A 20,421-nucleotide genomic window follows, 5' to 3' on the forward strand; every position below is an offset into this window, starting at 1 on the left:
GTAATGGTAATATTTTCTATCACTCTGTACCACAGAGCTCTTCTCATAATTCTTCTATCGACAATCACGGCCTCCGGCCTTAGAACATCGCTGCGTTGGCGTCCTTGTGTCATGCATTCAAATGAATTCTTGCTTATAGTTCGCCATAGCTCGTGAACGGTAAACGCATAAAAATAATTGCCTTATATTAGACTAGTGTCATGCGCAATGCATCAACTTAAACAGCACTTGCGAGTAGCACCGCATACATGACGATAAAGACGTATGCATTGCAGCATTTTTATAACATTTGTTTCCCACTTCACGAAACATTTCATATTGATGCAATAGTACATGTACACACCACTACACTTGAAGTCCATGGGGCAAACAGAACTAAACAAAAAATCATGAAGTTTAAGGAATTTTAGTACTGGTCAGTGTATCTGGCCTCCGTCTAGGCAGAAATTAGTGAATGTCACAAAAATGCTGCTGCTGTACTGTAAAGCTTGAGCTTGTTCTAGGCAATCAATTCACATACTGCCTGTCATGTTCCCTGCATGTTGTGTCTCTCCTTTAGCGCAGAAAGCAGGTGGCACATTTTAATGTGTAAAACAAGTTCGCAACAAAAAAGTGCCATGTTAGCATTAGGGATGCACTGTTGACTGCACTAACACATACATGTAACAGCACGACTCAAGTTGTAAACTATTTTAGCTTGATTGCTGGCAGCAGTTTATAAGAGGGCAGCATGTAAGCAGCGACTAAGAAATGAAATAGCCAATATGGACACAGCCCTTGCTTCACTGCTGCTTTCCATACACTAAAGAAATGCTAGCCATCCTTAACTCCGGAAGATGATAGTGGGCCGATATAACTGTCCGCTAAATAACTGTGACGATAAATGTGCAGTTTCCCTTAAATATTGATGTGTTCCTCTATGACTATACCTACAATCTAAGCATTCCAGAACAAAAGCATCAATCCGTGCCAACCCTCAGGCCCATTTGGCTTTCTTTTTCAAGTTTGTTATTATGTTGAGAGCAGGAAACAACATACAATTAACTATACAGAAGGAGCTCTGTGAGCACAACGTTCTATGGCTATCTCCTGTCAAAGGTTACAAACAAGTGTAGTCGCTAAATCAAAAGAGAAATGTAACAGCAGTCAACTTAGTTTATTAAAGCAACAAATGAACAGAATTAAAGACAATCAAAACACAATGAAAATACAAATCGACAACTATAAAGAATGAATAAAATTCTGAAATATAATGATAAACTTACTATTTCAGTGTGTCAGAAAACAGTACCGTTTTAATTGTACGAAGTGATCAACAATGCTGACGATAAGTTAGTGCATAATTGACATAGGCGTATCTACAGGGGGGGGGGGGGGGGCAGCAGGGCACTTGCTCCCTCCCCCTGTCACAAAGGGGGTGGGGCAATGTATGCCATTTGCCCCTCCGAGCACATTTGAAACAGGGCACTTGCGGCTGCACACAGGAAGGAAACTCCAACAAAACTACAGCTGAAGCAAAATTTTCTCTTCTTAATAGAGTGGAGACGTAAGTAATGCGTTTATTTACTACCTGTCCCCTGCTTGGGCGGCGAGAGTTGTCTTTTCTGCCGCCTCGTGACCCGCTGTAGCGGGCGACGCGCGCGATTCGCCATACACGCTCGCATTGCGTAGAAGGCCTGGCGCTGGACAGTTACCGCCGTAACAAATTTCCGCTTGCGCTACTTGCATCGTGCCCAGTTTTACAGCGTAAGCTGCTATGGGCTCATTCTAATAGCCGTTCCGGGTCGCGATGATGCCGCCGCTTCCCGCCGCGTAACCGCTATCGCGAAAAAAGTACCCGATTCCCGCCGGGATCGAACCCGCACCCGCTGCGTGGGAGCCGGATACTCTACCACTGAGCCACGCAAACGCTTGCTATCGGGCCGCGGAAAATGCCCTTAATGCAAGCACGCAGGCGCAGACGACGATATGTGATTCAGACGAGGCAACGTGCTCCCGAGCTGCAGAGCCTCCGCCAGTGTGGTGGCGCCATTTAGTTAAAGTGCCTGCAAACGCGGCGCGCCCGTCATGTAAGTTGCAGTTGTGAAGCTTGATCGGGCTCAGCAGACTGCTGTGCAGAGAGCATTAAAGCTCTAAATTATAAGCCTCAGCTCGCCGTCCATGCCGGACGGACAGTTCAAATCATTTTCGTCAAAACGAGGCGAACACACTGCCGCGAAGACCCTGTTGTGCGTGGTGCCCAAATTGGAGCTACTCTTGAACCGCTCCACCAGCTTACGATGTGACTGTGCTACGTGTGCCGCGCAGGCCTGTCACTTTTTGGGACCGCCTAGTCGTATTTGAAAACACAATAGGCTTCTTATATTTAACCTGCAAGCTATGGGATGGAGAGGTCCAGATGAATTATTATAATCAGCCACGCCCAACGATTGGTGTGCCTATACGTGGTGAAATTGTTGCGTTATCCAATGCTGGAACTGTTGAATCTCCGTCTAGAGATAGTCTACATAGCATTGCAGTCTCAGTATTCTAGCGCAATTAAAAATCTAATCACACCATTTACATGTCTAACTGTCGAATGTCATTGTCTAATTAGGACTTAACGTAGATGTTTTCGTGAAAATGACCTTGGTCGAATGCGCAGAGCCATTTCAATAGCAATAAAACACTGAATTTTTCAGAAGGCATGTGTCACTTCTGACTTTGTAGATGTCATGTTTAGGTTGTTTCTAAATAAGAATTACACTAGCCTGCGCCTTGCACTACCACTTGATTTCTGTCAGGACCAAAAACAGCAGATATTTCATATTTTGAAGAAATTGAGGTCACTTTTTGGTGACGGGTACCGAAAATTGGAACTGTGTAGGTTGCTTATGAGCTCGAAAAACAGTTACTGAATATTTGCAATCTGACAATGTTTATGATTTATACACGGCATTTAGTTATTTCCTCTAGGTATCATTGGTAAACTATACGTGAAACGATGTTTATATTTATTTGAAGTACGAAGCAATGTTCTTCGTGACAAGCCATATAGGTTTATTCTGTGTAGGTTAATTACAGCCCTTCTAAAAGTTACTCATTGATGTGTTCCAGGGTGTCATACTGCCACTAGTCGAAATGTTTCCCAGACTCCTGGAAGAACTGCACGAGATGCGGACTTGAAATTCCGTGAAAATACGGAGAACTTAAAGCACAATGTGTTGCGACACTTTCATTTTCCTGCCTAAATGCAAGTGTTGCAGATAATTACTAAACCCTCGTTTTCTCATGTGTTTTCGTGCATCATAGACATGCGTAGTTTGTTTCTCCGGTGTCCTCGGTGAGCTAAACAAGGTTTGTTTATATCTGGGGAAAATTAGGAGCATGGTTTGGGCAATATAGAGGCAACAGGAAATGCTGCAAATGTATGGGTTAAATTCACCTTTGACAATAAAAAAGAAGGCTGCGCTGTTCTAGTTACAAATTCAGTTGAGGTACAAATACAGGTTGAGCCAAATTTATGTGAAATGGTAAATGCGTGTTGATAGAGTACTGCTGAAAAACAAACTAAGCGTGCAAGTATTCGAAAGCATGGCTAGGTTTTCCAATGCCCAAAAAGAACTCTGCGTTTCAGATATTTTATACTTTGACGGAATATGTAGCATTTTAAGTGCAATGTGATGGGTGGTTGCAACGTTTCTGGCTTATTTAGAAGCGTTACGAATATTTATTGAGCCCTCATTTTTTTGTACTTTTCCATGCGTCATACAATGAGTTCGCCTGGTGTCCTCACTGAAATAAAGGAAGCAGCTTCTTTATGGTTCGTGACCCTTAGGACCAAGTATTGTGTGATGTGAAGGTAAAGTTAAAAATAGATGGGTAATTGGGACTTCGCAAAAAATTACGTATGCAAGCACTCTAGTGCGTAATGAGCCCGTCTAACGAACGGGCCATAATTGAGCCCACTGCCCTGACGCACCCAAGAAAAAATTTAGTGAAACTTATTGGTGCGCTGTAAAACTCTGTGCGAAGTCAAATGAGGTTGGATCAAACGTATTCATTGTAAAACATATTATTCAGTGTTAGGGCGTGTGATATGGCCACTTTCAGGTATGCTTACCAATGTCCCCACGTTACAATGTCACAATGTCCCCACGGCTACAACAAATGTATATTTCTTGGAGAAGGGAGGGGTTATGGTAAGTTCAATGTGCGACAAATTTTTTACGTTCCTTATCTAGTTATAAGCGGTGCAAATAATTAGTGAGCCGTCGTTTTTTCCCTCTTTTTCATGCATCAGATGACATTTCCAGTAGGCTTTAGCGATGGGCTCGGTGAACTCAACAAGACACATGGTTTATATTTGGCTAAAATAATGGGCGCGGTATGGGCACTATGTAAGTAATCTTCAGACACGGGACTAATTATGATATTTGCAGTAAAACGTAAGCAAGCGATCCGAAGCTTTATGAAGCGCGTTACGTTCAGGTATTGGTTAACTCGGTGCCTGTTTTCGCAAAGGTCGACTCAGGCGCAGAAGTGTGCGTAATTCCAGCGTCGTTTCCTGGACTTCCCACGAGCTTGGAAAAGGCCGACGAGGTCTTGACAGGCGCTAGCGGTGACCGACTAAATGTTCTGGGCAAGTTTCAGGCGGATATATTTTGGAGGGGGCAAACTTCTCGCCAAACGTGTTATGTGGTCAGTCCTTTGCGTCATGTACTGCTCGGTTTGCCGGCTCTCGAAGCGTTGGGAGTCATCAAGTTCGTTGAATCTGTGGCTCACAAGGAACCCAACTACGAAGTTTTGTGCCCTCAAGCTTTCAACAACTTAGGCACTATGCCCGGGGAGTGTACATAAGGCTTAAACCAGACGCTGTTCCATATGCAATAAGCGCACCACGCAGGATTCCTATACCACTTCAGCAGCTTGTAAAACGAGAACTCGATAAGATGGAACAAATCGGCATCATTCGTAAAGTCGAAGAGCCAACAGAGTGGTGTGCCGGCATTGTGCCTGTACAAAAACACTCGGGAGATGTAAGGATATGTGTAGACCTTACGCAGTTGAACAAGTTTGTCTTAAGAGAAAGATACACATTGCCTACTGTCGACCAAGCACTGGGCTCACTTGCCGGTGCAAAATGGTTTTGCAAATTGGACGCAAATTACGGCTTCCATCAGGTGCGACTTAGTAAGGCCTCAGAAGAGCTGACCACGTTCATTACGCCGTTTGGGCGGTACTGCTTCACTAGGTTACCGTTCGGGATTGCATCAGCTCCAGAGTATTTTCAAAGAATTGGTCTGGTGGCCAGGCCTCGGTGAACAACTTGCGCGGCAAGTGAAAGAATGTGTTACTTGTGCGCGCTTTGTCACCCAGAACTCGGACCCATTGATTTCAACCCCAACGCCAAGTTTCCCGTAGGAACGAGTTGGGGTCGATTTGTGCTTTATTAAGAACTGTCATTATCTTGTCGTGGTCGACTACCTGTCACGGTATCCGGAAGTAGCCCTCCTTCCGTCAACAAAAACTGGTGCTGTGATAGAAAGACTAAAAAGCATTTTTGCACGCCATGGCATCCCGGAGACTGTAGTGACAGACAATGGACCACAATTTTCTTGTACAGAGTTTGATAGGTTTGCACATGATTATAGCTTTGGTCACGTCACTGCTAGCTCTAGGTACCCTCAGGCTAATGGGGAAGTAGAACGTATGGTGTAAACAATTAAGCGCCTGATCCTTAAATCTAAGGACTTGTACTTGGCTCTGCTTGCCTACAGGGCGACCCCAGGCATTCTTGGCTCTAGTCCGGCTGAAATCCTCATGGGTCGGTGTCTTAGGACAAGAGTTCCAATGGCGCCGTAGCTGCGTGGTCCAGTGCAGCTACCGCTGCTTAATCTTGGGGCCAAAGACAGTGCCAACAAGATGTTACAAGCACGGTACTACAACAGGCGCGACAGAACCTGGGAACTGAATAAACTAAGAGCAGGTGATTCCGTTTGGGTAACAGACATGAAGACCAGAGCAACGGTGCTAGCGACAGCCGCTACACCGCGGTCCTACATAATACGCACCCAGGAAGGGAGTACGCTCCGGCGTAACCGACGAATGCTGAACCGCTTGCCAGAACAGAGGAAGGCCGAAGGCAGCTACGAGATTCCAAATGAAAGCGATACAGCCAAATTGGTTTCTATGGAAAGGGGGCACCCGCTACCTTCACAGCTTCGTTGCCTTTAGCTTCAGGGGCTGTGATTTCAACTTCAGTACCTTTTGCTACAGTAACCGTGACCAAGTCTGGCAGAGTGGTTAAGCGACCAGTTCGCTACGGGATTGATGAATAAGGTATTGTTCGTGGTCGATTGCCACGAATGTTTCTTGCTTTTTGTTCATGCGCGAGTGTTCTAAATGCCACACATGAAAACCACTTCTATTTTGCGAAAGGGGGGGATGTGCTGGATTGTATTTCTATGCGGCTGAAAGCACGCTCCCGCATCATGTGCCGATTCATTGTGCCTGACGCATGTGTATGGAACCACGTGTCGTTGACGTCACGCTGGTTCTACTTAAAGTGCTGTGGAAATAAAGACGGGGCTTTTTTGCCTGCCTGCGAGTTGAGCGACAGTCGCCTCAGTCTTTCGCCGTTCACGCACTGATAGCGGCGGGCGCCGCTACGACAGGGGGCGGCGAAGAGTAGGGCTGGAAGGAGTACACCATGGTAAATGTTATGGCTATGTAAACGTTATTGCGAAGTAGCGTGTGTGGTAATGAATTACTGAATTTTAAAAAATTCCAACAAGAAGCGCTCCAAAGAAGTACATGTGGGCAAGGTTCCAGATGGAACAGTCATATACGGGCATCTTTTTAAACTATGTGATATAATTACAGGAAACTGAGACTTTTATTGAAACAGTCCGAAAGAAACAGCTTCACCGCAAATTTAGTTGTAATTCTCCAAGGTCGCACCCAACTGCTGTGTTTTCTTCTTGTGAATATTGCAAGCCATTTCTGTTGATGACCCGATTAATCCGCTCAGTAAGGCTGTTGGTCTGGAGATATAGCGGGCAGTGAGCTTATGCTTGGTAGAACAGGAGTGTAGGATATCGGCGATGACTTGGGAGAGAAAAGTGCGGCAACTGTGGGTAAGGAGCTGTCGCGGGGCGCCATGGACTAAAATGATATCCCGGAGTAGGAAATCGGCGACGTCAGTCGCGCAGCTCGTGGCAAGCGCCCGAGTGATGGCGTAGCGCGTCGCGCAATTAGTAGCCACAGCGATCCACCTGTTGCCAGAGATTTACTCGGGGAAAGGGCCAAGGAGATCGAAACGCACGCGGAAGAATGGCTCAATTGGAATGGAGATCGGCTGTAAGTACCCCGCAGGAAGCATTGCTGGCTTTTACCGATGTTGGAAGGGCTTGTAAGCAGCTACGTATCGCCGTACGGAGCGTGCGAGGCCGGGCCAGCAGAAGCGGCGGCGCATGCGGTCGTAAGTGTGAGCAACCCCTAGGTATCCGGCAGTAGGTGCATCATGAAGCTCCTGAAGCACGGTTAAGCGGAGGTATTGGGGAACGACAAATAGAAGGGGAGGACCATCAGGGTGAAAATTGCGGTGGTACAATATGCCGTCGTTGAGGACGAACCAGCGTAACGATGGATCAGAGGGAACAGATTCCATTCGGTCAATGAGGGTCCTCAAGGTAGCGTCATGGCGTTGCTCATGGGCCATGTCCAAAAGCAAGGAAATGAAAAGAACACTTGCGGAAGCATCCGTGATGGCGTTGGCGCCATCACGGATGCTTCCGCATATAATAGAAGTAAGGTAAGCTGTTTAAGAGCCGGCGATGACATGTCTGCTTTTTTCCGGACGCCAGGTATTGTCAGGATGATCGTTGGCTGAATGAGGCACCAAGGAGGAGTGGAAGGTCTCGCGGCAGGTGTGAAGCAAGATGGTATAGCCTCACGATGTGCGGATACCATTCGGCAGAACGAGGCGTGTGGTCTCTCCGCAGGTAGAGAGGCTAGATGGTGGCAAGGAGTCCGTGCTTCAACTGCGATGTAGGTCTTTATGAGGTGGTCTCTGGCGATTGCAATAGTTGCCGCCGTTGACGCACTTAGAGGAAGACCTAGACAAATCCGGAGCGCCTGGGCCTGCACACTTTGTATAGTACGTAGGCTTGTTGTACTTTCGTTAGTCAATGCTGGCAAGCTGTACCGCAAGAAGCCGAGAAAAAGTACTCTATATAATGGAAGCATAGCGCTTGTCGACATTCCCCAGGTCTTTCCAGCGAAGAATTTCAAAAGGTGACAGACGCCTGTCAACCGTTTTTTCATGTACAATACATGGGGGCTCCATGAAACGTCTCTGTCAATTATGACACCCAGGAATTTATATGACCGTACAAATGGTATCATCTGACCATTGATTAATACACTGTAATGCGTCATAGGCTTACGCGTAAATGCCACAAGTGCACATTTGTCACATGAAATCTCCAGGCCTTGATTTCGGAGATAGTGTGCAGTCTGAGTGGCAGCTTTTTGGAGCCTGGCGCGCAGCTGTAGGCGTGTCACTCCGGATACCCAAACGCATATGTCGTCCGCGTACATTGATAATTTAACTGTGTTTGGAAGGTGATGAAAGAGACCAATCAGCGTAAGGTTAAACAACGTAGGGCTCAGTACGCCACCTTGGGGGTTGCCGCAGTAGGTGTAATGCAAAGAAGTGCGGCCGTCCTCGGTGCTCACAAAGAAAGATCGCATAGAGAGATAGCTATGAATCCATCGGAACATCCGACCACCGAGGCCTATCTCTTCGAGAGCGGCGAGGATGGATTCATGTGTAACGTTGTCGTACGCACCTTTGACGTCGAGGAACAAAGAAGCGCACAGACGTTTACACCCTTTTTGGTGCTGAACATAGGTAACCAGGTCGACGACATTATCAATCGACGAGCGGCTGCGTCGGAATCCTGCCATGGCATCCGAGCGTCCGAGTATCATCCGCTCCATCACTTTTCCCACGCAGCTCGCCAATGCAATCGGGCGATACGAAGAAAGCTCCAACGGAGACTTTCCAGCCTTCAGTAGCGGAACTATGCGACTAGTCTTCCAGCTTGTGGGAAGTGTGCCAGCTCGCCAGGATTCATTATAGATTTCAAGAAGAACACTCCTCGCCCGCTCACCCAGATGACACAGAGCTCTGTAAGAAATTCCGTCAGGTCCGGGTGACGACGTGTGTCTGCACAAAGCTAGCGCCGCCTTGAGTTCATGGATTGAAAATGGAAGATCCATGCGGGGGTCACGTGGTGGCGGGAAGTTGATGAAACGTGATAAGTTGTTGGAAGCTGTGTGCTGCCCGGATAATCTGGCACAGAAGTCTTCTGCGACATCAATATCTGGTCGTTGTTGGAAGAGGGCCAGAGCCTTTAATGGAGACTGTTGTACGGGTGGCGTCCTGAGCCCTCGCACCGTCCTCCATAAGTGCGATAGGGGGCTTGCGAGGGTCCAACGATTCACAGAAAGCAGTCCAGCGTTGTGACTCTAGCTTATCTAACCGGCGCTGGATCTTCTTTTGTAGGCGTCTAGCGGTCCGTAGATCGTCCATTGACTTCGTGCGTCGGTATCTACGTTCGGCACGTCGCCGTATAGCTCGAAGTCGCTCTAATTCTACGTCAAATTCAGTGAATTTCGAAGAGCGCATTAGAGTACGTGTACTGCCTTGCACTGTGGTTTTGATTATTTCTTCCAAATTATGTAATAAATTACCTTGACATTGGTCTTCAATAACAGCCTGGAATTTGGGCCAGTCCACTCTTCGGATGGTATCACTTGATTTCGACAACGACAGTCCTCTGATCTTGACATATGTGGGAATATGGCCACTACCGTGCGTTTCAATGTCCGTAAACCATCCTGTACGCCTGACGAGACTTCGTGATACGAAGGCTAAGTCAAGACAGCTGCTGTATGTGCAGCCGCGTAAAAAAGTAGGACTGCCGTCATTTAAAACCCAGAGCTCGCTTTCGGAGGCGAATGATACCAAGGGGGTCCGCCTCTCGCGTTGATTTTCGTACTTCCCCAGATTGTATCATGTGCGTTGAAGTCCCCGATGATAATCCATGGATCAGGCGTTGCTGACAGGATATCTCGTAATCTTTTGGAGTCAAATCTACTTGATGGTGATAGGTACGCACCAACAACAGTGACGGTAAGTCTTTTCTTCTTTACTGTTAAGCATACGTATTGGTTATCGTCATGAGGTGGCACAGGTTGAAGAATGTAAGTTAGGTCAAGGCGAATAAACACCATAACCTTTCTTTTTTCACCACTAGTTGATGACATAAAAGATTCATAGCCGGATAGCCTGATTGAGTTAGATAAATTCGGCTCACAGATGATGATGATGGGAAACCTGTTGGCGTACACGAACCGTCGGAAATCGGCGATGCGCGATCGTAGTCCCCGGGCATTCCACTGGAAGATTGCTGCTTTTCGGACCTCCTCTCGAAAAGACAGCTGCTGGTGAGCCATGATTTGCTCAAGGGCTCCCAGCACCGGACTTAGTGTGTCCAGTACTTGCAGTGCACTTTTGGCTGACGTTGTGTGCATGTTGCTCAGCAACACGCGAATACAACTTGCTGATCTGTATGTCGCAGCTCATCCGATGGAGCAGCTTGCTGTACTGGATGAGGTACTTGCTGCTGCTTATCAATAGGTCGTCTACTTGGAAGCGGTGGCCATTCATCTGTAGAGAGGCGTCTCGTAGTTTTCTGTCGTCCTGTGTCAGCGTTTGCTGCGCTGGGAACTGCAGGTGACTTTGTTACTTGAAGATGTAACGCATTTTTCGAAGCTGGCGCAGTCCTACGTGAGGACCGTCGGCGGCGGCGGCGTCTACGTCGCACTGTTTCAGCGGCCTCCTTGTGGGTGGAACTGTCCCGAACCATTTGTTTGAGCACAGAACATTCCTTCCTAATCTTGGGGCAGTCTTTGGATGAAGCACTGTGAGCGCCTTGACAGTTAGGGCACTTCAAAACAGTCCCATTACAGTTTTGTTCTGAGTGCGGCTCGGCGCATCGGGGACATGTGGCTGAATTCGTGCAAACGCCCTTCACATGGCCGATCCTCTGGCAGTCATAACATTGCAGCGGTTTTGGAACAAATGGTCGAACCGGGTGGCGGAAGTGGCCAACCTTCACGTAGGAAGGAAGGCAATCACCCTTGAACGTTAATTTCACACAACGTGTCTTGCCAAGACGGCCAACGTGCACAATAACGTTGCTCTCACTTGCTGGTTTTATGAGCACTGGAAGGTCTGTGTCAGGGATCTCAATGTCAATGTCATAAATGACTCCTGCAATGATGGTACCATCCGCTGGGACAATGGATCGAACCCTTATGTTGCCCAGCTGCGTCATACGCTGCAGAGGGCTCAGCGCACTCGTGGTCATCACGTCGACGGCTAAGATGTTTTTCCGTGTGTGTATCCTCACATCCTTGATCTCGTTTGGTACAGTGTTCTCAAGAAACAAAGACAGTGCTTGCCTGTTGAGGACGCGCAGATTGTCTGTCGAGTGCTCTGGCACAAACAGGACGGTATGAGGCCATCGTTGAGGTGCAGTTTTTACAGTGAACGAACTTGACACCGAAGATGCATTGACGATCCTTCGCTTGGCTTTACGGTGCAAGACAGGTTCAAAGCCGTCTTGCGATGACTCTTTAGCAGATCCGCAGTACAGTTCAGTGTCCTCACTGTCGCTAGATGTATTTCCGCGCTTCCTCGAAGCGATTCCCGTTGATGAACCGGAACCGGACGGGGCCTCGGGAGGTTGCACAGCCATCACCGCGAGATGTGGGGTGGCAGGCCCCACAAAACCAGTGAAAAGTCCAGAAAAGCAGAGAGACGGGCAGGTTGTGTTCCACAAAAGAAGCACTAATTCCTGTACTGCTTCTGAGCTGAACGCTACACCTTGCATCTAACCTCACGCAATCGGTTGTTTTTCGCTGTTCAAATGACAGTGATGCTGCACCATCTCACTGTGAATCTTGCATGGCCTTGTAAGCGAGACTTGCACTTCCTTTGATTTGCCTCAAGCGTAATTAGGCCGATCAACTACTCTTCTTTAACAATTAATTGTAACTGGAAAGCATACCCTCTTCCGACTGTGCCCCTAAACAGTGTGACTTAGAAAGCATCGTGCTATTGCTGTGTAGGTTGACGAAATGCTTCAGCGTGAATCCATGAAGGCAAACTTGTAGTCCTCGGCCCTACCCTCTTCTAGTTAGGAGAAAGACGGCTAGATCCGGTTCCGCACAGACTGCCGTCGTTCCGAGAAGACTATTCGAAAAGGGCGCCTACTATTTTTGCTGCATTCGCCGCGCTCTCAATTGTTCACTACATGCCCAATTCTTCCCTGGGCTTATGATATGAGTACAGGTAAGTTTCACTTACTGAATGCGATTGTCCAAAGATATAGTTCGTCACAGCTGAATGTAGAAAGTTACAGTCATCACGTTCGGACATTGCATTTGTTACTTGGATGACGTCGTTTCCTCATCCGAATTCAAAGCTAACGACATCCGCTCACCCGCGAGTCCGGCTGTCTTATGAACGTGATGAAATATAATTTCCAACGTCACCGGCTCGCACCATCTGGCCACATTCTTTCAAAACACAAAATCCTACCTAATCCTTAACATCAATCATTACACAACTTGCGAAGCTACTATTCATTACTGGGGACATTCATGACAGAACAAATGCGGGCAACTAAGCAATCACGACTGTGCGCCGTCGGCTTACATCGCCAAATTCTCCGCCAGTATGGCCTCATTGCTCCTGCCATACTCTTCGCGGCCGTCACTGGCGCCGGTCCTGGCGGTGTTCGTTCACAACGCAAGCCTTAATTTTCTGATAAGTTCACAGCTATGCGAGCCGCTCCCTCTCCAAAGCAGAAGCCAATTACTCTGTCGCCGCAAAAGGGTGTCTCAGAATTTTGTGGTATATCGGAAAATTGTTCCATACTCTAATTTTTTTTCTGTCTTCGTACGTTTACCACAGACGATCATGCGCTTTATTGGTTGGTTTTGCAAGAATGCAATATTAGCGTCATCATCAGCTCGGGGTGCAAGCCTTCCCATTCTTTAAACTGCCATCTTTCCCCCGGCTTGACTCACCGTCCCTGATATGGCTTATTATGAGCGAAAATATCCTTGGATCGCATCTTTCCTGTATTTTCTCTACTCCTCAAGCAACAGCAGTATTCCAGCGTGCTCTTGGCCATCAGGCCATTCATTGCGTAATAGGGGAGGTACCTACCAGACTTATGGTCAAGTACGACTGCTATGCATACGTCACCACAAATACTCAGATTCCCGACGGCTCTGACGCAGTTTCAAGGCCAGCACCTGCCGTTCCGTGTCAATACTATCGGGTGCCACTGACTTTCGGAGGAAAAGCCGGAGAAGATGTCGACGAGTGGCTCACGAACTACCGAAGGGTGAGCCGGTCTAATGGTTGGAACTCGACCGCGCAGTTGTCCAATGTTGTGTTTTCCCTTACCGACACAGCGCTCGTCTGGTATGAGAATCACGAAGATACGCTAACTTCATGGGAGCTTTTCGTCGAGGAACTCAGAGCGTGTTTTGGAGACTCTATAGTGCAAAAAAACGCGCTGAACAGACGCTTTCGCAAAGAGCTCAGGTTCCCGGCGAAACCTGTACAACTTATATTGAAGAAGTGTTAAAACTGTGTAAGATAGTCAACTCTCAAATGTCTGAAGATGACAAAGTTGGACATTTGTTGAAAGGAGTAGCCGAAGACGTCTACAATTTTCTGATCGGCAAAGAAAGCTTGGATACCGTGTCTGACGTCATTCGCCACTGCAGGACCTTTGAGACGCTGAAGATGCGACGAATAATACCGAAGTTTGGTCGTCTGGCTAATGTCACAACGGTGGCAAGTGTAGAGCCGAGTGTTGACCTTTCATCAACTATACGGCAGATTGTTCGTGAAGAGTTGCTCCATCGGAAAGAGATTTACCGTCGCACACCCGGCATCACTGGTGCGTACTCACCACACGAGATGAGCAACACGGCCGTTTCGACCGCTTGGCAACCGACGGCTCACGCAGCGACCATTGAGTATAGGTCTACCCCACAAACGAGAGGGACCATGAGCTATTACGATCATGACTACGACCAACGCCCTCGCCGCACGCACGTCTCCCGGCAGCCGATGCCTAGCCATGATGAATGTGATCCACCTGCTGGCTATGCAATCGACAGCAACACGCGTGACTACATGGAGGAACATCGAAATGTGCGGCCTCTGCCGGTGTGTTTCCAATGCGGTGTCGCGGGCCACATAGCGAGGTTTTGCAATCGTCGCCCAACAACGTGGAATGATCGATCCAGGTTTTCAACCAGGACCACACTTCCTGTGAGGGCAACTCAACGGCCATACACCACCTCTTGGTCAGCTGGCGCTCCTCCCGGCAACGATTACTGGCCGAGAAGCTTTCGGAGCCGCTCGCCGGCATCTGACAGGAGGTTGACGCCACCACCTTCCTCTCGTGCACCTCGTTTACGTCAATCTCCATCGCCAGTGCGCCGCTCCACCTCGTCTTCGCAACCGGAAAACTAGCTAGCGCGGCCGATGGGGGTGAGGTCGCTCGACGCGTGCTATCGACAGAAATGCCCCCTGCAGTTGCTATGATTAAGAACAAAGTGCATGTACTTGTTGATGGTGTTTCTGTAATGGCTTTAGTGGATACCGGAGCAACTGTATCCGTAATGAGTCTCAGTTTTAAAGGTCGGTTGGGGCGCAAAGTTGTATTTCGGTGGGACCAGGCTGCAACGTTTTGTGGAGTGAGCGGCGAGTCGTTGCGTCCTGTTTGTGTATGCACTGCTGAAGTATCCTTGGCTGGTGGAGTTTTCGCGACGGAATTTGTAGTTATTCCCCGATCGACGCACGAAGTGATTTTGGGCATCGACTTTTTGCGACAGTGTGGTGCGACCGTCGATTGTCGCACGGGGGAAGTTTTCGTCGATGGCCATGTTTCGCCAGGGCTCTTAGAGGAGACTTGCTGTCAAGGTGAACTTTGTGTATCCGCAGATACTGTTGTGCCTGCGTCTACCTCTGTGTGCGTGCCGGTTGTATGTCGCGGTGATGTTCCAGACTGTTTCGATGCCTCCGTAGAGCCAATGCATCTAAATTGTATGAAGAAGAACGTTTTTGTCCCTCATTGTGTGGTATCCATCGGCAACGGGCGTGCTGGCTTGTGGACGACCAACTGCTCGGCAGAACCCGTATCGCTTCCAAACGGTTTGAAACTTGCCTACTTTTCACTACCTTTTGCCACCTTTCAACTACACGTCTTCGTCCATAGCCGTACTAACAGACCCACCGTGTGAACCTGCTGACCTTCGCCACGTCTCGGACAAAAAGCTTCTGTCTATGATAAACAAGTCGCTCAGCACAAGGGAGCGTCATACCTTGGTGGATACGCTTTCTAAGCATCTGTCAGTGTTTGACTTTCCGCAGCCGGACAAAGCGTTCTCGATTCCCGAGTATCGAACACGCCATACTATCGATACGGGATCTGCGCGCCCGATCAGGCAAAAGCCTTATCGCGTCTCGCCTACCGAGCGCAAGATAATCGGGGAACAAGTGAGTGACATGCTGAAAAATGGGATAATAAAAGAGTCCTCGAGTCCTTGGGCAGCTCCGGTCATACTCGTCAGAAAGAAAGACGGTAACTGGAGATTTTGCGTCGATTATCGAAGATTAAACGCCGTGACTAAGAAGGATGTCTATCCGCTGCCCCGGATTGATGATGCAATTGATTGCCTTCATTCGGCCTCTTATTTTTCTTCAGTGGACCTACGCTCAGGATATTGGCAAATCCCGATGCACCCGGCAGACAAGGAGAAAACAGCCTTCATAACTCCGGATGGATTATTCGAATTCAATGTGATGCCATTTGGGTTGTGCAACGCTCCAGCAACCTTTGAATGGTTCATGGACACCATTCTGCGTGGGTTAAAGTGGAACATCTGTATGTGCTATCTTGACGACGTTGTTATATTCGGGCGCACATTCAATGAGCACAATACCCGCCTGGATATTGTCCTTGACTGCATTAAGAACGCTGGTCTGGTTCTGAACTCCAAGAAATGCAACTTTGGTGACCGTCAAACCCTTGTGCTGGGCCATCTTGTTGACAAAGACGGTATCCGGCCTGATCCCCTCAAGACGGCAGCTGTTGAGGCATTCAGTGCACCGCAGTCAGTGAACAACTTCGTAGTTTTCTGGGCCTTTGCTCTTACTTTCGCCGATTTATTCCTGGTTTTGCTGACGTCGCCTATCCTCTGACAAATCTGCTACATAAAGATGCACGGTTTGAGTGGACACCCGAGTGCGATTCTGCATTTCGTCAGTTGAAGTTCCTGCTGACCTCCCAACCTATCCTTCGCCACTTCAATCCAACTGCGCCGACAGAAATCCACACAGATGCTAGTGGCGTTGGTCTGGGTGCCGTCTTGGTCCAACGCTATGACGACCGTCAGCACGTGATTGCTTATGCAAGCCGCTCATTAAGCAAACCTGAACGCAATTACACAGTGACAGAGCAAGAATGCCTCGCTGTAATCTTTGCTGTTCAGGGATTTCGCTCTTACTTGTACGGACGCCCATTCCTAGTCGTCACAGACCACCATTCCCTGTGCTGGCTCGTGAACCTTCGCGACTCTTGTGGTCACCTTGCGCGTTGGGCTTTGAGGTTGCAGGAATATAACTTCACTGTGTCCTACAAGAGTGGCCGAAAACATGCTGACGCAGACTGCCTTTCCCGTATGCCGCTTACCACGACTAACTGCGACGCAGACGATTTTGATCATCTCGTTGCCTCTGTGACACCCGCTTTTCCTGATATCGATGCCTTCAAAGCAGAGCAACGGACAGACACCAAATTGGAGCCACTCTTCACTTCAGCCCGTTCTACTGCAACAAGCAGCTACTGTGTACGTGACGGGCTCCTGTACAAAAGGAACTACTCAAGCACGGGGGCACGCTTCCTTCTAGTGGTGCCGGAACGTCTCCGGCCAGCAATCCTTCGGGCTATGCACGATGACCCTACCTCAGGTCACCTAGGCACTGTGCGCACCATTTATCGCATTCAAGAACGGTTTTACTGGCCCCGGATGCGACATTCGGTTGAGTTGTATGTCGCCAGCTGCATACAGTGCCAACGTCGGAAACGTCCAACCACTGCCCCATCTGGTCTCCTTCAACCTGTGCCGCCTCCCAGCTTGCCCTTTCAGCAAGTTGGAATTGACCTGTTAGGACTTTTTCCTCAGTCATCTAAGGGGAACCGCTGGATCATTGTCTGCGTCGACTATTTAACGCGCTATTGCGAGACGACGGCTATACCATCAGCCACTGCCACCGAAGTATCGCTCTTTTTACTTCACGTTATTGTTCTGCGACATGGACCGCCTTGTGTTATTATAAGCGACCGGGGACGTCAATTCACACTGGACATCGTGGAAGAGCTTCTACATTTATGTGACTCGCACCTCAGGATCTCGACGCCGTATCATCCGCAAACGAATGGCCTCACTGAGCGCACTAATCGAACGATCACGAATATGCTTTCCATGTATGTTGCGTCCGATCATAAGAATTGGGATGAAGTTCTACCGTTTATTACTTACGCATACAACACCGCCAAACATGAGACAACCGGTTACAGCACCTTCTTCCTTCTATATGCTCGCCCGCCCCGGTATACGCTCGACACTGTCCTCCCTTTTTACCACCACGACAATCCTGCGGTCGCGGATACGCTATGCCTCGCTGAAGAGGCTCGGCGACTTGCGCGTCTTCGGACTTTGGCGTCGCAAGAAAACTCCAAAGCACGCTACGATGCACGACATCGGCCTGTTACATATCACCCTGGTGATCTCGTTTGGCTTTGGCCTCCCACAAGGAAGCGCGGCTTGTGCCAAAAGCTGCTGGCAAACTACGAGGGACCGTATGTTGTCATCGAGAAGATCAGCGACGTGAACTACACTCTCGCGCGCCTCACGAACACTGGTCGACGCTCTGCTCGGACACAAGTCGCGCATGTCGCCAGGTTGAAATCATGCGCGCCACGACAAGCCAGTTGACTCGCCCAGTGGGCTTTGTCTGCGAGGGGAGGTATGTTGCGTCCAAGTCCTTAAAAGGGACGTGCGGATCAAAAGGAGAAAGAGGAGGAGGACGACGACTGTGCAGCGGCCATTCCTGCTGTTCGTAGCCTGCTGTTCCTGCTCTAGCACGCCTAATAAACCCTTTTCCCCGTGCTTGTAACAATATATCGATTCCCACAGTGCATGTGATCTGTGCAACTTCTTTTCATTAGCTAAATAATACATTCTGTGCTTTTCCATGGAAAAACCATAATAAGATTATGAGGCACGCCGTAACGGGGCACTCCGGATCTTTTTGACGAAATGGTGCTATTTAATGTGCACCCAATGCACGGTACATAGGCTTTTTTGGATTTCGCTCCCACAAAAATGCGGCTGCCGCCGCCGAGATTTCGTCCCGCGGCGTCGTGCTTAGCAGCGCAAAGCGATATACGCTTAACCCCCACAACATTTTGTTTTCATAAGCTATCATTTACAGTGGCCATGAAACTTAAGTTTCTGAGTATATATTTCATAGATGTGTGTGGGTGTTGTCCATTCAGGTATACATTACATTCTCCAGTAGTTGGCATACATAGCCACAAGTTGTCTGCGTCGTCTGTACGTTACTAATACGTTAGACGATAAGAACCCACTGTGATGCATGCATAGAACATCTACAACTAAGGAAGACAACACGGTTCATGGCTTACCGTTGACTGCAGATTTAGGAGCGGTAAAATTGAAAAAGAAAAAGAAATGAACCTGATGCAGGATTTTTTTTTCTCGCCCGCACAGTGGGATATGAGCTTGAGACTAGGCAAGTGGCGCCGTATGCACAACAAATGTAACAGCGCACATGTGGTGAGTACAGATTCAACATTGCGCTATTTTCGGAATAACGCGTCAGCCTAGAAGGAGAAACCTATCGTAAGCCATAAATCATTTGCTTGCGGGACTCTACAATGGTTTCTTGCCTTACACGAGTACAAACACTTACTTATTTCCATGCAATATTTCCAAGAACTAAAAGAAAACAAATTTTCAGTGCGCAGCAATAACTTGTATAGCAGCTAGCATTTCGCTGAGCGGTATTTTAGGCTCACATGACATGGCACATAAGATACTGAACAATGTACAATAGAATTCATACTTTTGTGCCACGGGCAGAGCTTTCTGAACCGAGGTAGCTCTGTTGTTGTTCATAAACTGAAGGAGAAAGTACTGCGAAGGAGGGCCATACCCACTTTAGCATAGAGATGTTATGAACTCATTCGTAGCTCTAATTAGAGGAGGGCAGGGGGAGGGGTGCTCTGACCTTCCCATGAAGTTAAACTGGAGCATCAGGCTCCCCGCTTCTCATCGCCCGTCGCCTAAGTGGTCACTCAGCCCTTACCTATACATTTTCTTTCTGTATTTATTCTATGTAAGCACAAGACAAGGCTATGGGAAGTAACCGCTTTTTTAATACGGTCTCTCAGGCTCCATATGTTGTACGCAACATTTGTCTTGGCTGTGAAGGGTTTATGGCGAACATAACTGATAGGTCATGACATGTGTGTCATGTAGGTCATGAAACAGCCGCCTACGTCTTGGTGCACTCATTGGTTAAAGAAACCTAAAGTGGAAAAGAATCGAGAAATAATGATGGTAATGGGGCAAGCATGGTTATGACAGTAACTATAATAATTGTAGAATACAATAATGACTCAATAATGACCATGACCTATCAAAAATGATAATGACTCATCGAAAAATGATTAAAGTCAAAAACCACTGGAATGGGTTCAGACGTGGGCACTAAGTGAAGCGCACAGTAAAGGATGATGATAGAAGTCATATTCATGAGCATGACTCAGCAAAATGGCAATGAACAGCGAAAAATGATTAAAACTCAAAAACCAGTGGAATGAGTTCGGACATGGTCACGAAATGAAGGAAACACTGAAGGATGATGGAAGAAGTCATAGTCATGAGCCTGACTCCGCAAAAATCAAAATGATTCAGCGAGAAAAATATTAACGCTCGAAAACACTGAAATGGGTTTGGACATAAATGATAGGTCATGACATAATGTCATGCGAGCGCGACTCACGCCTGACAATTTTTCATCTCTCATCTCACATATTCCTCATCTGTATTTATCATCATCAGCCCCACAGCTTTGTCGTCGTCGTAGTATCGGACATGCTTCGGACATGCTTCGACGGAATATAATACGACCTTCCTCGAGCCCCTGGTCCTCTCCAGTTGTTCTAGTGCAGAAGAAAGCTGGTT

The 20,421-nt window shown here is 48.0% G+C and overlaps 1 long non-coding RNA gene across 1 annotated transcript; it reads right to left on the reverse strand.

The window, feature by feature from the left end:
* LOC125943821 (uncharacterized) lies at window positions 1–18,954 on the reverse strand. Its single transcript, XR_007465920.1, has 2 exons — window positions 18,858–18,954; window positions 1–149 (listed from the first exon to the last, which is right to left on the reverse strand). It is a non-coding gene; the product is annotated as an uncharacterized LOC125943821 (long non-coding RNA).
* Between the last annotated feature and the right edge of the window lie 1,467 nt (window positions 18,955–20,421).

This window comes from Dermacentor silvarum, chromosome 3 (genome assembly GCF_013339745.2).
Source record: "Dermacentor silvarum isolate Dsil-2018 chromosome 3, BIME_Dsil_1.4, whole genome shotgun sequence".
Taxonomy (NCBI): domain Eukaryota; kingdom Metazoa; phylum Arthropoda; class Arachnida; order Ixodida; family Ixodidae; genus Dermacentor; species Dermacentor silvarum.